The sequence below is a fragment of the Enoplosus armatus genome, chromosome 11 (genome assembly GCF_043641665.1).
Source record: "Enoplosus armatus isolate fEnoArm2 chromosome 11, fEnoArm2.hap1, whole genome shotgun sequence".
Taxonomy (NCBI): domain Eukaryota; kingdom Metazoa; phylum Chordata; class Actinopteri; order Centrarchiformes; family Enoplosidae; genus Enoplosus; species Enoplosus armatus.
In genome coordinates, this window is record NC_092190.1 from 619,764 (window position 1) to 632,231 (window position 12,468).

General features: G+C 53.0%; 23 non-coding genes and 1 pseudogene across 23 annotated transcripts; all 24 read right to left on the reverse strand.

Moving 5' to 3' along the window:
* Nucleotides 1-28: 28 nt before the first annotated feature.
* On the reverse strand, nucleotides 29-145 carry LOC139293092 (U5 spliceosomal RNA). Its single transcript, XR_011597720.1, has one exon. It is a non-coding gene; the product is annotated as a U5 spliceosomal RNA (small nuclear RNA).
* Nucleotides 146-673: 528 nt separating this feature from the next.
* LOC139293701 (U2 spliceosomal RNA) lies at nucleotides 674-864 on the reverse strand. Its single transcript, XR_011598287.1, has one exon. It is a non-coding gene; the product is annotated as a U2 spliceosomal RNA (small nuclear RNA).
* Nucleotides 865-1,041: 177 nt separating this feature from the next.
* On the reverse strand, nucleotides 1,042-1,158 carry LOC139293093 (U5 spliceosomal RNA). Its single transcript, XR_011597721.1, has one exon. It is a non-coding gene; the product is annotated as a U5 spliceosomal RNA (small nuclear RNA).
* Nucleotides 1,159-1,685: 527 nt separating this feature from the next.
* Nucleotides 1,686-1,876, reverse strand: LOC139293699 (U2 spliceosomal RNA). The gene has a single exon (XR_011598285.1). It is a non-coding gene; the product is annotated as a U2 spliceosomal RNA (small nuclear RNA).
* A 177-nt stretch (nucleotides 1,877-2,053) lies between these two features.
* Nucleotides 2,054-2,170, reverse strand: LOC139293095 (U5 spliceosomal RNA). Its single transcript, XR_011597723.1, has one exon. It is a non-coding gene; the product is annotated as a U5 spliceosomal RNA (small nuclear RNA).
* Nucleotides 2,171-2,697: 527 nt separating this feature from the next.
* Nucleotides 2,698-2,888, reverse strand: LOC139293702 (U2 spliceosomal RNA). The gene has a single exon (XR_011598288.1). It is a non-coding gene; the product is annotated as a U2 spliceosomal RNA (small nuclear RNA).
* Nucleotides 2,889-3,065: 177 nt separating this feature from the next.
* On the reverse strand, nucleotides 3,066-3,182 carry LOC139293096 (U5 spliceosomal RNA). The gene has a single exon (XR_011597724.1). It is a non-coding gene; the product is annotated as a U5 spliceosomal RNA (small nuclear RNA).
* A 528-nt stretch (nucleotides 3,183-3,710) lies between these two features.
* On the reverse strand, nucleotides 3,711-3,901 carry LOC139293703 (U2 spliceosomal RNA). The gene has a single exon (XR_011598289.1). It is a non-coding gene; the product is annotated as a U2 spliceosomal RNA (small nuclear RNA).
* Nucleotides 3,902-4,078: 177 nt separating this feature from the next.
* LOC139293097 (U5 spliceosomal RNA) lies at nucleotides 4,079-4,195 on the reverse strand. Its single transcript, XR_011597725.1, has one exon. It is a non-coding gene; the product is annotated as a U5 spliceosomal RNA (small nuclear RNA).
* A 528-nt stretch (nucleotides 4,196-4,723) lies between these two features.
* On the reverse strand, nucleotides 4,724-4,914 carry LOC139293705 (U2 spliceosomal RNA). Its single transcript, XR_011598291.1, has one exon. It is a non-coding gene; the product is annotated as a U2 spliceosomal RNA (small nuclear RNA).
* A 177-nt stretch (nucleotides 4,915-5,091) lies between these two features.
* Nucleotides 5,092-5,208, reverse strand: LOC139293098 (U5 spliceosomal RNA). Its single transcript, XR_011597726.1, has one exon. It is a non-coding gene; the product is annotated as a U5 spliceosomal RNA (small nuclear RNA).
* Nucleotides 5,209-5,736: 528 nt separating this feature from the next.
* Nucleotides 5,737-5,927, reverse strand: LOC139293706 (U2 spliceosomal RNA). Its single transcript, XR_011598292.1, has one exon. It is a non-coding gene; the product is annotated as a U2 spliceosomal RNA (small nuclear RNA).
* A 177-nt stretch (nucleotides 5,928-6,104) lies between these two features.
* Nucleotides 6,105-6,221, reverse strand: LOC139293100 (U5 spliceosomal RNA). Its single transcript, XR_011597727.1, has one exon. It is a non-coding gene; the product is annotated as a U5 spliceosomal RNA (small nuclear RNA).
* Nucleotides 6,222-6,749: 528 nt separating this feature from the next.
* Nucleotides 6,750-6,940, reverse strand: LOC139293707 (U2 spliceosomal RNA). Its single transcript, XR_011598293.1, has one exon. It is a non-coding gene; the product is annotated as a U2 spliceosomal RNA (small nuclear RNA).
* Nucleotides 6,941-7,117: 177 nt separating this feature from the next.
* On the reverse strand, nucleotides 7,118-7,234 carry LOC139293101 (U5 spliceosomal RNA). The gene has a single exon (XR_011597728.1). It is a non-coding gene; the product is annotated as a U5 spliceosomal RNA (small nuclear RNA).
* A 528-nt stretch (nucleotides 7,235-7,762) lies between these two features.
* Nucleotides 7,763-7,953, reverse strand: LOC139293708 (U2 spliceosomal RNA). The gene has a single exon (XR_011598294.1). It is a non-coding gene; the product is annotated as a U2 spliceosomal RNA (small nuclear RNA).
* A 177-nt stretch (nucleotides 7,954-8,130) lies between these two features.
* LOC139293102 (U5 spliceosomal RNA) lies at nucleotides 8,131-8,247 on the reverse strand. Its single transcript, XR_011597729.1, has one exon. It is a non-coding gene; the product is annotated as a U5 spliceosomal RNA (small nuclear RNA).
* A 528-nt stretch (nucleotides 8,248-8,775) lies between these two features.
* LOC139293709 (U2 spliceosomal RNA) lies at nucleotides 8,776-8,966 on the reverse strand. The gene has a single exon (XR_011598295.1). It is a non-coding gene; the product is annotated as a U2 spliceosomal RNA (small nuclear RNA).
* Nucleotides 8,967-9,143: 177 nt separating this feature from the next.
* LOC139293103 (U5 spliceosomal RNA) lies at nucleotides 9,144-9,260 on the reverse strand. Its single transcript, XR_011597730.1, has one exon. It is a non-coding gene; the product is annotated as a U5 spliceosomal RNA (small nuclear RNA).
* A 527-nt stretch (nucleotides 9,261-9,787) lies between these two features.
* LOC139293710 (U2 spliceosomal RNA) lies at nucleotides 9,788-9,978 on the reverse strand. The gene has a single exon (XR_011598296.1). It is a non-coding gene; the product is annotated as a U2 spliceosomal RNA (small nuclear RNA).
* A 177-nt stretch (nucleotides 9,979-10,155) lies between these two features.
* LOC139293104 (U5 spliceosomal RNA) lies at nucleotides 10,156-10,272 on the reverse strand. The gene has a single exon (XR_011597731.1). It is a non-coding gene; the product is annotated as a U5 spliceosomal RNA (small nuclear RNA).
* Nucleotides 10,273-10,799: 527 nt separating this feature from the next.
* Nucleotides 10,800-10,990, reverse strand: LOC139293711 (U2 spliceosomal RNA). Its single transcript, XR_011598297.1, has one exon. It is a non-coding gene; the product is annotated as a U2 spliceosomal RNA (small nuclear RNA).
* Nucleotides 10,991-11,167: 177 nt separating this feature from the next.
* On the reverse strand, nucleotides 11,168-11,284 carry LOC139293105 (U5 spliceosomal RNA). Its single transcript, XR_011597732.1, has one exon. It is a non-coding gene; the product is annotated as a U5 spliceosomal RNA (small nuclear RNA).
* A 528-nt stretch (nucleotides 11,285-11,812) lies between these two features.
* On the reverse strand, nucleotides 11,813-11,988 carry LOC139293054 (U2 spliceosomal RNA; annotated as a pseudogene).
* Nucleotides 11,989-12,468: the final 480 nt, after the last annotated feature.

The window sequence follows — 12,468 nt, forward strand, 5'->3', positions numbered from 1 at the left end:
CTTCTTGTTGCTTTTCACAAACGCACGAGGCTCAGCCACACGGCAGAGCCTGCCAAAAATAGTTTTAACTCATTGGTGTTCCTCTCCACGGAAGTCTTTAGTAAAAGGCGAAAGGCTTGTACGTGATGAAGAGAAACCCGAGTAAGTACAGGCCTCTCCAGGAGAGCGGCCGAGGAGCCTAGTCGCCCCGGTCACTACCCTCACGGTAAGCCTCACTCTGCTTGTGGAGTCCCAAATACCAGGCCACGCACATTCCCCTAGCCCTCCCCACATTAGCACAGGCTCTATCCAATGGGATCGCGGAGAAATGAAGGCCTGGCTTTTGGACACAGGCTACCAAGTGTCCCAAACACTCAGGCCCTTGCGGACTCTCTGTGACGAGGGGAGCGAAAGTGCAGGGCACGTTTAACCGTACGTACCGGTTGGCATTAGGGCAATGTTCCCTATCTGTCTGCGAGTCAAAAGTGCGAATCTGGCTGCATTTTTTTGGGTGGCTTCATCTGGCTGTTGATGCTGAGCTGCGCTCTGCCCCCACCCCAGTGGTCACGGATGATACACAGTCATTTGAGAGCGGGAGCCCAGATGAGGCTCGGCGAGGGACGTCAGGCAGTCAGCAGAGGGTTTGACCCCGACTCTCTGTTTGTGTCGGTATTTGCTTTTTCACAAGGCAGGAGATGGGTGCACCGTTCCCGGCGGCACTGCAATACCGGGTCGATGCGTGGAGTGAACGGGGCAAGCCCCTTTTTCAGCTCCCGGTGCTAAAAATCCATTTAATATGTTGTCCCCTTATAGAGGACATATCAGATATTAAACTGATAAGAACAGATACTACACTTGATCTTAGCCAAAAGGCCGAGAAGCGATGAGCCCTGGCTGTTTGCTTCCAGAGGCCACATTCTGGAACAGCTCTCCCTTGTCCTGGCGCAGTCGTTTCAAGCGCGCATAACAATGGCTGCTTCTCAGCGCCTCCTCCCAAGCCGACAAGGTGGCAGCCTAAATCTTGTTAAGGACAGCTTCTTGTTGCTTTTCACAAACGCACGAGGCTCAGCCACACGGCAGAGCCTGCCAAAAATAGTTTTAACTCATTGGTGTTCCTCTCCACGGAAGTCTTTAGTAAAAGGCGAAAGGCTTGTACGTGATGAAGAGAAACCCGAGTAAGTACAGGCCTCTCCAGGAGAGCGGCCGAGGAGCCTAGTCGCCCCGGTCACTACCCTCACGGTAAGCCTCACTCTGCTTGTGGAGTCCCAAATACCAGGCCACGCACATTCCCCTAGCCCTCCCCACATTAGCACAGGCTCTATCCAATGGGATCGCGGAGAAATGAAGGCCTGGCTTTTGGACACAGGCTACCAAGTGTCCCAAACACTCAGGCCCTTGCGGACTCTCTGTGACGAGGGGAGCGAAAGTGCAGGGCACGTTTAACCGTACGTACCGGTGGCAGTAGGGCAATGTTCCCTATCTGTCTGCGAGTCAAAAGTGCGAATCTGGCTGCATTTTTTTGGGTGGCTTCATCTGGCTGTTGATGCTGAGCTGCGCTCTGCCCCCACCCCAGTGGTCACGGATGATACACAGTCATTTGAGAGCGGGAGCCCAGATGAGGCTCGGCGAGGGACGTCAGGCAGTCAGCAGAGGGTTTGACCCCGACTCTCTGTTTGTGTCGGTATTTGCTTTTTCACAAGGCAGGAGATGGGTGCACCGTTCCCGGCGGCACTGCAATACCGGGTCGATGCGTGGAGTGAACGGGGCAAGCCCCTTTTTCAGCTCCTGGTGCTAAAAATCCATTTAATATGTTGTCCCCTTATAGAGGACATATCAGATATTAAACTGATAAGAACAGATACTACACTTGATCTTAGCCAAAAGGCCGAGAAGCGATGAGCCCTGGCTGTTTGCTTCCAGAGGCCACATTCTGGAACAGCTCTCCCTTGTCCTGGCGCAGTCGTTTCAAGCGCGCATAACAATGGCTGCTTCTCAGCGCCTCCTCCCAAGCCGACAAGGTGGCAGCCTAAATCTTGTTAAGGACAGCTTCTTGTTGCTTTTCACAAACGCACGAGGCTCAGCCACACGGCAGAGCCTGCCAAAAATAGTTTTAACTCATTGGTGTTCCTCTCCACGGAAGTCTTTAGTAAAAGGCGAAAGGCTTGTACGTGATGAAGAGAAACCCGAGTAAGTACAGGCCTCTCCAGGAGAGCGGCCGAGGAGCCTAGTCGCCCCGGTCACTACCCTCACGGTAAGCCTCACTCTGCTTGTGGAGTCCCAAATACCAGGCCACGCACATTCCCCTAGCCCTCCCCACATTAGCACAGGCTCTATCCAATGGGATCGCGGAGAAATGAAGGCCTGGCTTTTGGACACAGGCTATCAAATGTCCCAAACACTCAGGCCCTTGCGGACTCTCTGTGACGAGGGGAGCGAAAGTGCAGGGCACGTTTAACCGTACGTACCGGTGGCAGTAGGGCAATGTTCCCTATCTGTCTGCGAGTCAAAAGTGCGAATCTGGCTGCATTTTTTTGGGTGGCTTCATCTGGCTGTTGATGCTGAGCTGCGCTCTGCCCCCACCCCAGTGGTCACGGATGATACACAGTCATTTGAGAGCGGGAGCCCAGATGAGGCTCGGCGAGGGACGTCAGGCAGTCAGCAGAGGGTTTGACCCCGACTCTCTGTTTGTGTCGGTATTTGCTTTTTCACAAGGCAGGAGATGGGTGCACCGTTCCCGGCGGCACTGCAATACCGGGTCGATGCGTGGAGTGAACGGGGCAAGCCCCTTTTTCAGCTCCCGGTGCTAAAAATCCATTTAATATGTTGTCCCCTTATAGAGGACATATCAGATATTAAACTGATAAGAACAGATACTACACTTGATCTTAGCCAAAAGGCCGAGAAGCGATGAGCCCTGGCTGTTTGCTTCCAGAGGCCACATTCTGGAACAGCTCTCCCTTGTCCTGGCGCAGTCGTTTCAAGCGCGCATGACAATGGCTGCTTCTCAGCGCCTCCTCCCAAGCCGACAAGGTGGCAGCCTAAATCTTGTTAAGGACAGCTTCTTGTTGCTTTTCACAAACGCACGAGGCTCAGCCACACGGCAGAGCCTGCCAAAAATAGTTTTAACTCATTGGTGTTCCTCTCCACGGAAGTCTTTAGTAAAAGGCGAAAGGCTTGTACGTGATGAAGAGAAACCCGAGTAAGTACAGGCCTCTCCAGGAGAGCGGCCGAGGAGCCTAGTCGCCCCGGTCACTACCCTCACGGTAAGCCACACTCTGCTTGTGGAGTCCCAAATACCAGGCCACGCACATTCCCCTAGCCCTCCCCACATTAGCACAGGCTCTATCCAATGGGATCGCGGAGAAATGAAGGCCTGGCTTTTGGACACAGGCTACCAAATGTCCCAAACACTCAGGCCCTTGCGGACTCTCTGTGACGAGGGGAGCGAAAGTGCAGGGCACGTTTAACCGTACGTACCGGTTGGCATTAGGGCAATGTTCCCTATCCGTCTGCGAGTCAAAAGTGCGAATCTGGCTGCATTTTTTTGGGTGGCTTCATCTGGCTGTTGATGCTGAGCTGCGCTCTGCCCCCACCCCAGTGGTCACGGATGATACACAGTCATTTGAGAGCGGGAGCCCAGATGAGGCTCGGCGAGGGACGTCAGGCAGTCAGCAGAGGGTTTGACCCCGACTCTCTGTTTGTGTCGGTATTTGCTTTTTCACAAGGCAGGAGATGGGTGCACCGTTCCCGGCGGCACTGCAATACCGGGTCGATGCGTGGAGTGAACGGGGCAAGCCCCTTTTTCAGCTCCCGGTGCTAAAAATCCATTTAATATGTTGTCCCCTTATAGAGGACATATCAGATATTAAACTGATAAGAACAGATACTACACTTGATCTTAGCCAAAAGGCCGAGAAGCGATGAGCCCTGGCTGTTTGCTTCCAGAGGCCACATTCTGGAACAGCTCTCCCTTGTCCTGGCGCAGTCGTTTCAAGCGCGCATAACAATGGCTGCTTCTCAGCGCCTCCTCCCAAGCCGACAAGGTGGCAGCCTAAATCTTGTTAAGGACAGCTTCTTGTTGCTTTTCACAAACGCACGAGGCTCAGCCACACGGCAGAGCCTGCCAAAAATAGTTTTAACTCATTGGTGTTCCTCTCCACGGAAGTCTTTAGTAAAAGGCGAAAGGCTTGTACGTGATGAAGAGAAACCCGAGTAAGTACAGGCCTCTCCAGGAGAGCGGCCGAGGAGCCTAGTCGCCCCGGTCACTACCCTCACGGTAAGCCTCACTCTGCTTGTGGAGTCCCAAATACCAGGCCACGCACATTCCCCTAGCCCTCCCCACATTAGCACAGGCTCTATCCAATGGGATCGCGGAGAAATGAAGGCCTGGCTTTTGGACACAGGCTATCAAATGTCCCAAACACTCAGGCCCTTGCGGACTCTCTGTGACGAGGGGAGCGAAAGTGCAGGGCACGTTTAACCGTACGTACCGGTTGGCATTAGGGCAATGTTCCCTATCTGTCTGCGAGTCAAAAGTGCGAATCTGGCTGCATTTTTTTGGGTGGCTTCATCTGGCTGTTGATGCTGAGCTGCCCTCTGCCCCCACCCCAGTGGTCACGGATGATACACAGTCATTTGAGAGCGGGAGCCCAGATGAGGCTCGGCGAGGGACGTCAGGCAGTCAGCAGAGGGTTTGACCCCGACTCTCTGTTTGTGTCGGTATTTGCTTTTTCACAAGGCAGGAGATGGGTGCACCGTTCCCGGCGGCACTGCAATACCGGGTCGATGCGTGGAGTGAACGGGGCAAGCCCCTTTTTCAGCTCCCGGTGCTAAAAATCCATTTAATATGTTGTCCCCTTATAGAGGACATATCAGATATTAAACTGATAAGAACAGATACTACACTTGATCTTAGCCAAAAGGCCGAGAAGCGATGAGCCCTGGCTGTTTGCTTCCAGAGGCCACATTCTGGAACAGCTCTCCCTTGTCCTGGCGCAGTCGTTTCAAGCGCGCATAACAATGGCTGCTTCTCAGCGCCTCCTCCCAAGCCGACAAGGTGGCAGCCTAAATCTTGTTAAGGACAGCTTCTTGTTGCTTTTCACAAACGCACGAGGCTCAGCCACACGGCAGAGCCTGCCAAAAATAGTTTTAACTCATTGGTGTTCCTCTCCACGGAAGTCTTTAGTAAAAGGCGAAAGGCTTGTACGTGATGAAGAGAAACCCGAGTAAGTACAGGCCTCTCCAGGAGAGCGGCCGAGGAGCCTAGTCGCCCCGGTCACTACCCTCACGGTAAGCCTCACTCTGCTTGTGGAGTCCCAAATACCAGGCCACGCACATTCCCCTAGCCCTCCCCACATTAGCACAGGCTCTATCCAATGGGATCGCGGAGAAATGAAGGCCTGGCTTTTGGACACAGGCTACCAAATGTCCCAAACACTCAGGCCCTTGCGGACTCTCTGTGACGAGGGGAGCGAAAGTGCAGGGCACGTTTAACCGTACGTACCGGTTGGCATTAGGGCAATGTTCCCTATCTGTCTGCGAGTCAAAAGTGCGAATCTGGCTGCATTTTTTTGGGTGGCTTCATCTGGCTGTTGATGCTGAGCTGCCCTCTGCCCCCACCCCAGTGGTCACGGATGATACACAGTCATTTGAGAGCGGGAGCCCAGATGAGGCTCGGCGAGGGACGTCAGGCAGTCAGCAGAGGGTTTGACCCCGACTCTCTGTTTGTGTCGGTATTTGCTTTTTCACAAGGCAGGAGATGGGTGCACCGTTCCCGGCGGCACTGCAATACCGGGTCGATGCGTGGAGTGAACGGGGCAAGCCCCTTTTTCAGCTCCCGGTGCTAAAAATCCATTTAATATGTTGTCCCCTTATAGAGGACATATCAGATATTAAACTGATAAGAACAGATACTACACTTGATCTTAGCCAAAAGGCCGAGAAGCGATGAGCCCTGGCTGTTTGCTTCCAGAGGCCACATTCTGGAACAGCTCTCCCTTGTCCTGGCGCAGTCGTTTCAAGCACGCATAACAATGGCTGCTTCTCAGCGCCTCCTCCCAAGCCGACAAGGTGGCAGCCTAAATCTTGTTAAGGACAGCTTCTTGTTGCTTTTCACAAACGCACGAGGCTCAGCCACACGGCAGAGCCTGCCAAAAATAGTTTTAACTCATTGGTGTTCCTCTCCACGGAAGTCTTTAGTAAAAGGCGAAAGGCTTGTACGTGATGAAGAGAAACCCGAGTAAGTACAGGCCTCTCCAGGAGAGCGGCCGAGGAGCCTAGTCGCCCCGGTCACTACCCTCACGGTAAGCCTCACTCTGCTTGTGGAGTCCCAAATACCAGGCCACGCACATTCCCCTAGCCCTCCCCACATTAGCACAGGCTCTATCCAATGGGATCGCGGAGAAATGAAGGCCTGGCTTTTGGACACAGGCTACCAAATGTCCCAAACACTCAGGCCCTTGCGGACTCTCTGTGACGAGGGGAGCGAAAGTGCAGGGCACGTTTAACCGTACGTACCGGTTGGCATTAGGGCAATGTTCCCTATCTGTCTGCGAGTCAAAAGTGCGAATCTGGCTGCATTTTTTTGGGTGGCTTCATCTGGCTGTTGATGCTGAGCTGCCCTCTGCCCCCACCCCAGTGGTCACGGATGATACACAGTCATTTGAGAGCGGGAGCCCAGATGAGGCTCGGCGAGGGACGTCAGGCAGTCAGCAGAGGGTTTGACCCCGACTCTCTGTTTGTGTCGGTATTTGCTTTTTCACAAGGCAGGAGATGGGTGCACCGTTCCCGGCGGCACTGCAATACCGGGTCGATGCGTGGAGTGAACGGGGCAAGCCCCTTTTTCAGCTCCCGGTGCTAAAAATCCATTTAATATGTTGTCCCCTTATAGAGGACATATCAGATATTAAACTGATAAGAACAGATACTACACTTGATCTTAGCCAAAAGGCCGAGAAGCGATGAGCCCTGGCTGTTTGCTTCCAGAGGCCACATTCTGGAACAGCTCTCCCTTGTCCTGGCGCAGTCGTTTCAAGCGCGCATAACAATGGCTGCTTCTCAGCGCCTCCTCCCAAGCCGACAAGGTGGCAGCCTAAATCTTGTTAAGGACAGCTTCTTGTTGCTTTTCACAAACGCACGAGGCTCAGCCACACGGCAGAGCCTGCCAAAAATAGTTTTAACTCATTGGTGTTCCTCTCCACGGAAGTCTTTAGTAAAAGGCGAAAGGCTTGTACGTGATGAAGAGAAACCCGAGTAAGTACAGGCCTCTCCAGGAGAGCGGCCGAGGAGCCTAGTCGCCCCGGTCACTACCCTCACGGTAAGCCTCACTCTGCTTGTGGAGTCCCAAATACCAGGCCACGCACATTCCCCTAGCCCTCCCCACATTAGCACAGGCTCTATCCAATGGGATCGCGGAGAAATGAAGGCCTGGCTTTTGGACACAGGCTATCAAATGTCCCAAACACTCAGGCCCTTGCGGACTCTCTGTGACGAGGGGAGCGAAAGTGCAGGGCACGTTTAACCGTACGTACCGGTTGGCATTAGGGCAATGTTCCCTATCTGTCTGCGAGTCAAAAGTGCGAATCTGGCTGCATTTTTTTGGGTGGCTTCATCTGGCTGTTGATGCTGAGCTGCCCTCTGCCCCCACCCCAGTGGTCACGGATGATACACAGTCATTTGAGAGCGGGAGCCCAGATGAGGCTCGGCGAGGGACGTCAGGCAGTCAGCAGAGGGTTTGACCCCGACTCTCTGTTTGTGTCGGTATTTGCTTTTTCACAAGGCAGGAGATGGGTGCACCGTTCCCGGCGGCACTGCAATACCGGGTCGATGCGTGGAGTGAACGGGGCAAGCCCCTTTTTCAGCTCCCGGTGCTAAAAATCCATTTAATATGTTGTCCCCTTATAGAGGACATATCAGATATTAAACTGATAAGAACAGATACTACACTTGATCTTAGCCAAAAGGCCGAGAAGCGATGAGCCCTGGCTGTTTGCTTCCAGAGGCCACATTCTGGAACAGCTCTCCCTTGTCCTGGCGCAGTCGTTTCAAGCGCGCATAACAATGGCTGCTTCTCAGCGCCTCCTCCCAAGCCGACAAGGTGGCAGCCTAAATCTTGTTAAGGACAGCTTCTTGTTGCTTTTCACAAACGCACGAGGCTCAGCCACACGGCAGAGCCTGCCAAAAATAGTTTTAACTCATTGGTGTTCCTCTCCACGGAAGTCTTTAGTAAAAGGCGAAAGGCTTGTACGTGATGAAGAGAAACCCGAGTAAGTACAGGCCTCTCCAGGAGAGCGGCCGAGGAGCCTAGTCGCCCCGGTCACTACCCTCACGGTAAGCCTCACTCTGCTTGTGGAGTCCCAAATACCAGGCCACGCACATTCCCCTAGCCCTCCCCACATTAGCACAGGCTCTATCCAATGGGATCGCGGAGAAATGAAGGCCTGGCTTTTGGACACAGGCTACCAAATGTCCCAAACACTCAGGCCCTTGCGGACTCTCTGTGACGAGGGGAGCGAAAGTGCAGGGCACGTTTAACCGTACGTACCGGTTGGCATTAGGGCAATGTTCCCTATCTGTCTGCGAGTCAAAAGTGCGAATCTGGCTGCATTTTTTTGGGTGGCTTCATCTGGCTGTTGATGCTGAGCTGCGCTCTGCCCCCACCCCAGTGGTCACGGATGATACACAGTCATTTGAGAGCGGGAGCCCAGATGAGGCTCGGCGAGGGACGTCAGGCAGTCAGCAGAGGGTTTGACCCCGACTCTCTGTTTGTGTCGGTATTTGCTTTTTCACAAGGCAGGAGATGGGTGCACCGTTCCCGGCGGCACTGCAATACCGGGTCGATGCGTGGAGTGAACGGGGCAAGCCCCTTTTTCAGCTCCCGGTGCTAAAAATCCATTTAATATGTTGTCCCCTTATAGAGGACATATCAGATATTAAACTGATAAGAACAGATACTACACTTGATCTTAGCCAAAAGGCCGAGAAGCGATGAGCCCTGGCTGTTTGCTTCCAGAGGCCACATTCTGGAACAGCTCTCCCTTGTCCTGGCGCAGTCGTTTCAAGCGCGCATAACAATGGCTGCTTCTCAGCGCCTCCTCCCAAGCCGACAAGGTGGCAGCCTAAATCTTGTTAAGGACAGCTTCTTGTTGCTTTTCACAAACGCACGAGGCTCAGCCACACGGCAGAGCCTGCCAAAAATAGTTTTAACTCATTGGTGTTCCTCTCCACGGAAGTCTTTAGTAAAAGGCGAAAGGCTTGTACGTGATGAAGAGAAACCCGAGTAAGTACAGGCCTCTCCAGGAGAGCGGCCGAGGAGCCTAGTCGCCCCGGTCACTACCCTCACGGTAAGCCTCACTCTGCTTGTGGAGTCCCAAATACCAGGCCACGCACATTCCCCTAGCCCTCCCCACATTAGCACAGGCTCTATCCAATGGGATCGCGGAGAAATGAAGGCCTGGCTTTTGGACACAGGCTACCAAATGTCCCAAACACTCAGGCCCTTGCGGACTCTCTGTGACGAGGGGAGCGAAAGTGCAGGGCACGTTTAACCGTACGTACCGGTGGCAGTAGGGCAATGTTCCCTATCTGTCTGCGAGTCAAAAGTGCGAATCTGGCTGCATTTTTTTGGGTGGCTTCATCTGGCTGTTGATGCTGAGCTGCGCTCTGCCCCCACCCCAGTGGTCACGGATGATACACAGTCATTTGAGAGCGGGAGCCCAGATGAGGCTCGGCGAGGGACGTCAGGCAGTCAGCAGAGGGTTTGACCCCGACTCTCTGTTTGTGTCGGTATTTGCTTTTTCACAAGGCAGGAGATGGGTGCACCGTTCCCGGCGGCACTGCAATACCGGGTCGATGCGTGGAGTGAACGGGGCAAGCCCCTTTTTCAGCTCCCGGTGCTAAAAATCCATTTAATATGTTGTCCCCTTATAGAGGACATATCAGATATTAAACTGATAAGAACAGATACTACACTTGATCTTAGCCAAAAGGCCGAGAAGCGATGAGCCCTGGCTGTTTGCTTCCAGAGGCCACATTCTGGAACAGCTCTCCCTTGTCCTGGCGCAGTCGTTTCAAGCGCGCATAACAATGGCTGCTTCTCAGCGCCTCCTCCCAAGCCGACAAGGTGGCAGCCTAAATCTTGTTAAGGACAGCTTCTTGTTGCTTTTCACAAACGCACGAGGCTCAGCCACACGGCAGAGCCTGCCAAAAATAGTTTTAACTCATTGGTGTTCCTCTCCACGGAAGTCTTTAGTAAAAGGCGAAAGGCTTGTACGTGATGAAGAGAAACCCGAGTAAGTACAGGCCTCTCCAGGAGAGCGGCCGAGGAGCCTAGTCGCCCCGGTCACTACCCTCACGGTAAGCCTCACTCTGCTTGTGGAGTCCCAAATACCAGGCCACGCACATTCCCCTAGCCCTCCCCACATTAGCACAGGCTCTATCCAATGGGATCGCGGAGAAATGAAGGCCTGGCTTTTGGACACAGGCTACCAAATGTCCCAAACACTCAGGCCCTTGCGGACTCTCTGTGACGAGGGGAGCGAAAGTGCAGGGCACGTTTAACCGTACGTACCGGTGGCAGTAGGGCAATGTTCCCTATCTGTCTGCGAGTCAAAAGTGCGAATCTGGCTGCATTTTTTTGGGTGGCTTCATCTGGCTGTTGATGCTGAGCTGCGCTCTGCCCCCACCCCAGTGGTCACGGATGATACACAGTCATTTGAGAGCGGGAGCCCAGATGAGGCTCGGCGAGGGACGTCAGGCAGTCAGCAGAGGGTTTGACCCCGACTCTCTGTTTGTGTCGGTATTTGCATTTTCACAAGGCAGGAGATGGGTGCACCGTTCCCGGCGGCACTGCAATACCGGGTCGATGCGTGGAGTGAACGGGGCAAGCCCCTTTTTCAGCTCCCGGTGCTAAAAATCCATTTAATATGTTGTCCCCTTATAGAGGACATATCAGATATTAAACTGATAAGAACAGATACTACACTTGATCTTAGCCAAAAGGCCGAGAAGCGATGAGCCCTGGCTGTTTGCTTCCAGAGGCCACATTCTGGAACAGCTCTCCCTTGTCCTGGCGCAGTCGTTTCAAGCGCGCATAACAATGGCTGCTTCTCAGCGCCTCCTCCCAAGCCGACAAGGTGGCAGCCTAAATCTTGTTAAGGACAGCTTCTTGTTGCTTTTCACAAACGCACGAGGCTCAGCCACACGGCAGAGCCTGCCAAAAATAGTTTTAACTCATTGGTGTTCCTCTCCACGGAAGTCTTTAGTAAAAGGCGAAAGGCTTGTACGTGATGAAGAGAAACCCGAGTAAGTACAGGCCTCTCCAGGAGAGCGGCCGAGGAGCCTAGTCGCCCCGGTCACTACCCTCACGGTAAGCCTCACTCTGCTTGTGGAGTCCCAAATACCAGGCCACGCACATTCCCCTAGCCCTCCCCACATTAGCACAGGCTCTATCCAATGGGATCGCGGAGAAATGAAGGCCTGGCTTTTGGACACAGGCTACCAAATGTCCCAAACACTCAGGCCCTTGCGGACTCCCTGTGACGAGGGGAGCGAAAGTGCAGGGCACGTTTAACCGTACGTACCGGTTGGCATTAGGGCAATGTTCCCTATCTGTCTGCGAGTCAAAAGTGCGAATCTGGCTGCATTTTTTTGGGTGGCTTCATCTGGCTGTTGATGCTGAGCTGCGCTCTGCCCCCACCCCAGTGGTCACGGATGATACACAGTCATTTGAGAGCGGGAGCCCAGATGAGGCTCGGCGAGGGACGTCAGGCAGTCAGCAGAGGGTTTGACCCCGACTCTCTGTTTGTGTCGGTATTTGCTTTTTCACAAGGCAGGAGATGGGTGCACCGTTCCCGGCGGCACTGCAATACCGGGTCGATGCGTGGAGTGAACGGGGCAAGCCCCTTTTTCAGCTCCCGGTGCTAAAAATCCATTTAATATGTTGTCCCCTTATAGAGGACATATCAGATATTAAACTGATAAGAACAGATTTTTTTTCTTTCGAAAAGATTTATTGACACTCATTTCATAGTAATTTCACATAAAACCCAGAGTTAAGACACACAAATTACCTTTTAAAATACAAGAAATCAATCAATACAATGGTGCAACATGTAAGACCATATTTAAATATTCAAAACACTGTCGTCAGAGGTATTACAGATGAGATTTCTCACAAGTTAAAAATTATACATTTTGTGCATGTCTGTGTGTTTTGAGTGTCCATTTTAAAATGTCCAACCCAACAAAAAAAACAAAAACAAATGGGGAGTGCTTCGGTAAAAATCCTCCCTTCCAACTCCATTGCTGTGCAGGAGCATAGTGATTCCCTACCAAGGATAAGTCATTCCGCTCTCCCAAACAGATTTGGTCTCTCGGAATCCTTTCTTGGTGCTCAGAGGAGACCTTCGCCCTGTTGCTCCTTCCCACCTGCCTCACCCGGAGAGTCAGGCCGCCGCTGCTTTGAACTTCTTTTGTGTGGCTCCGGCTCCT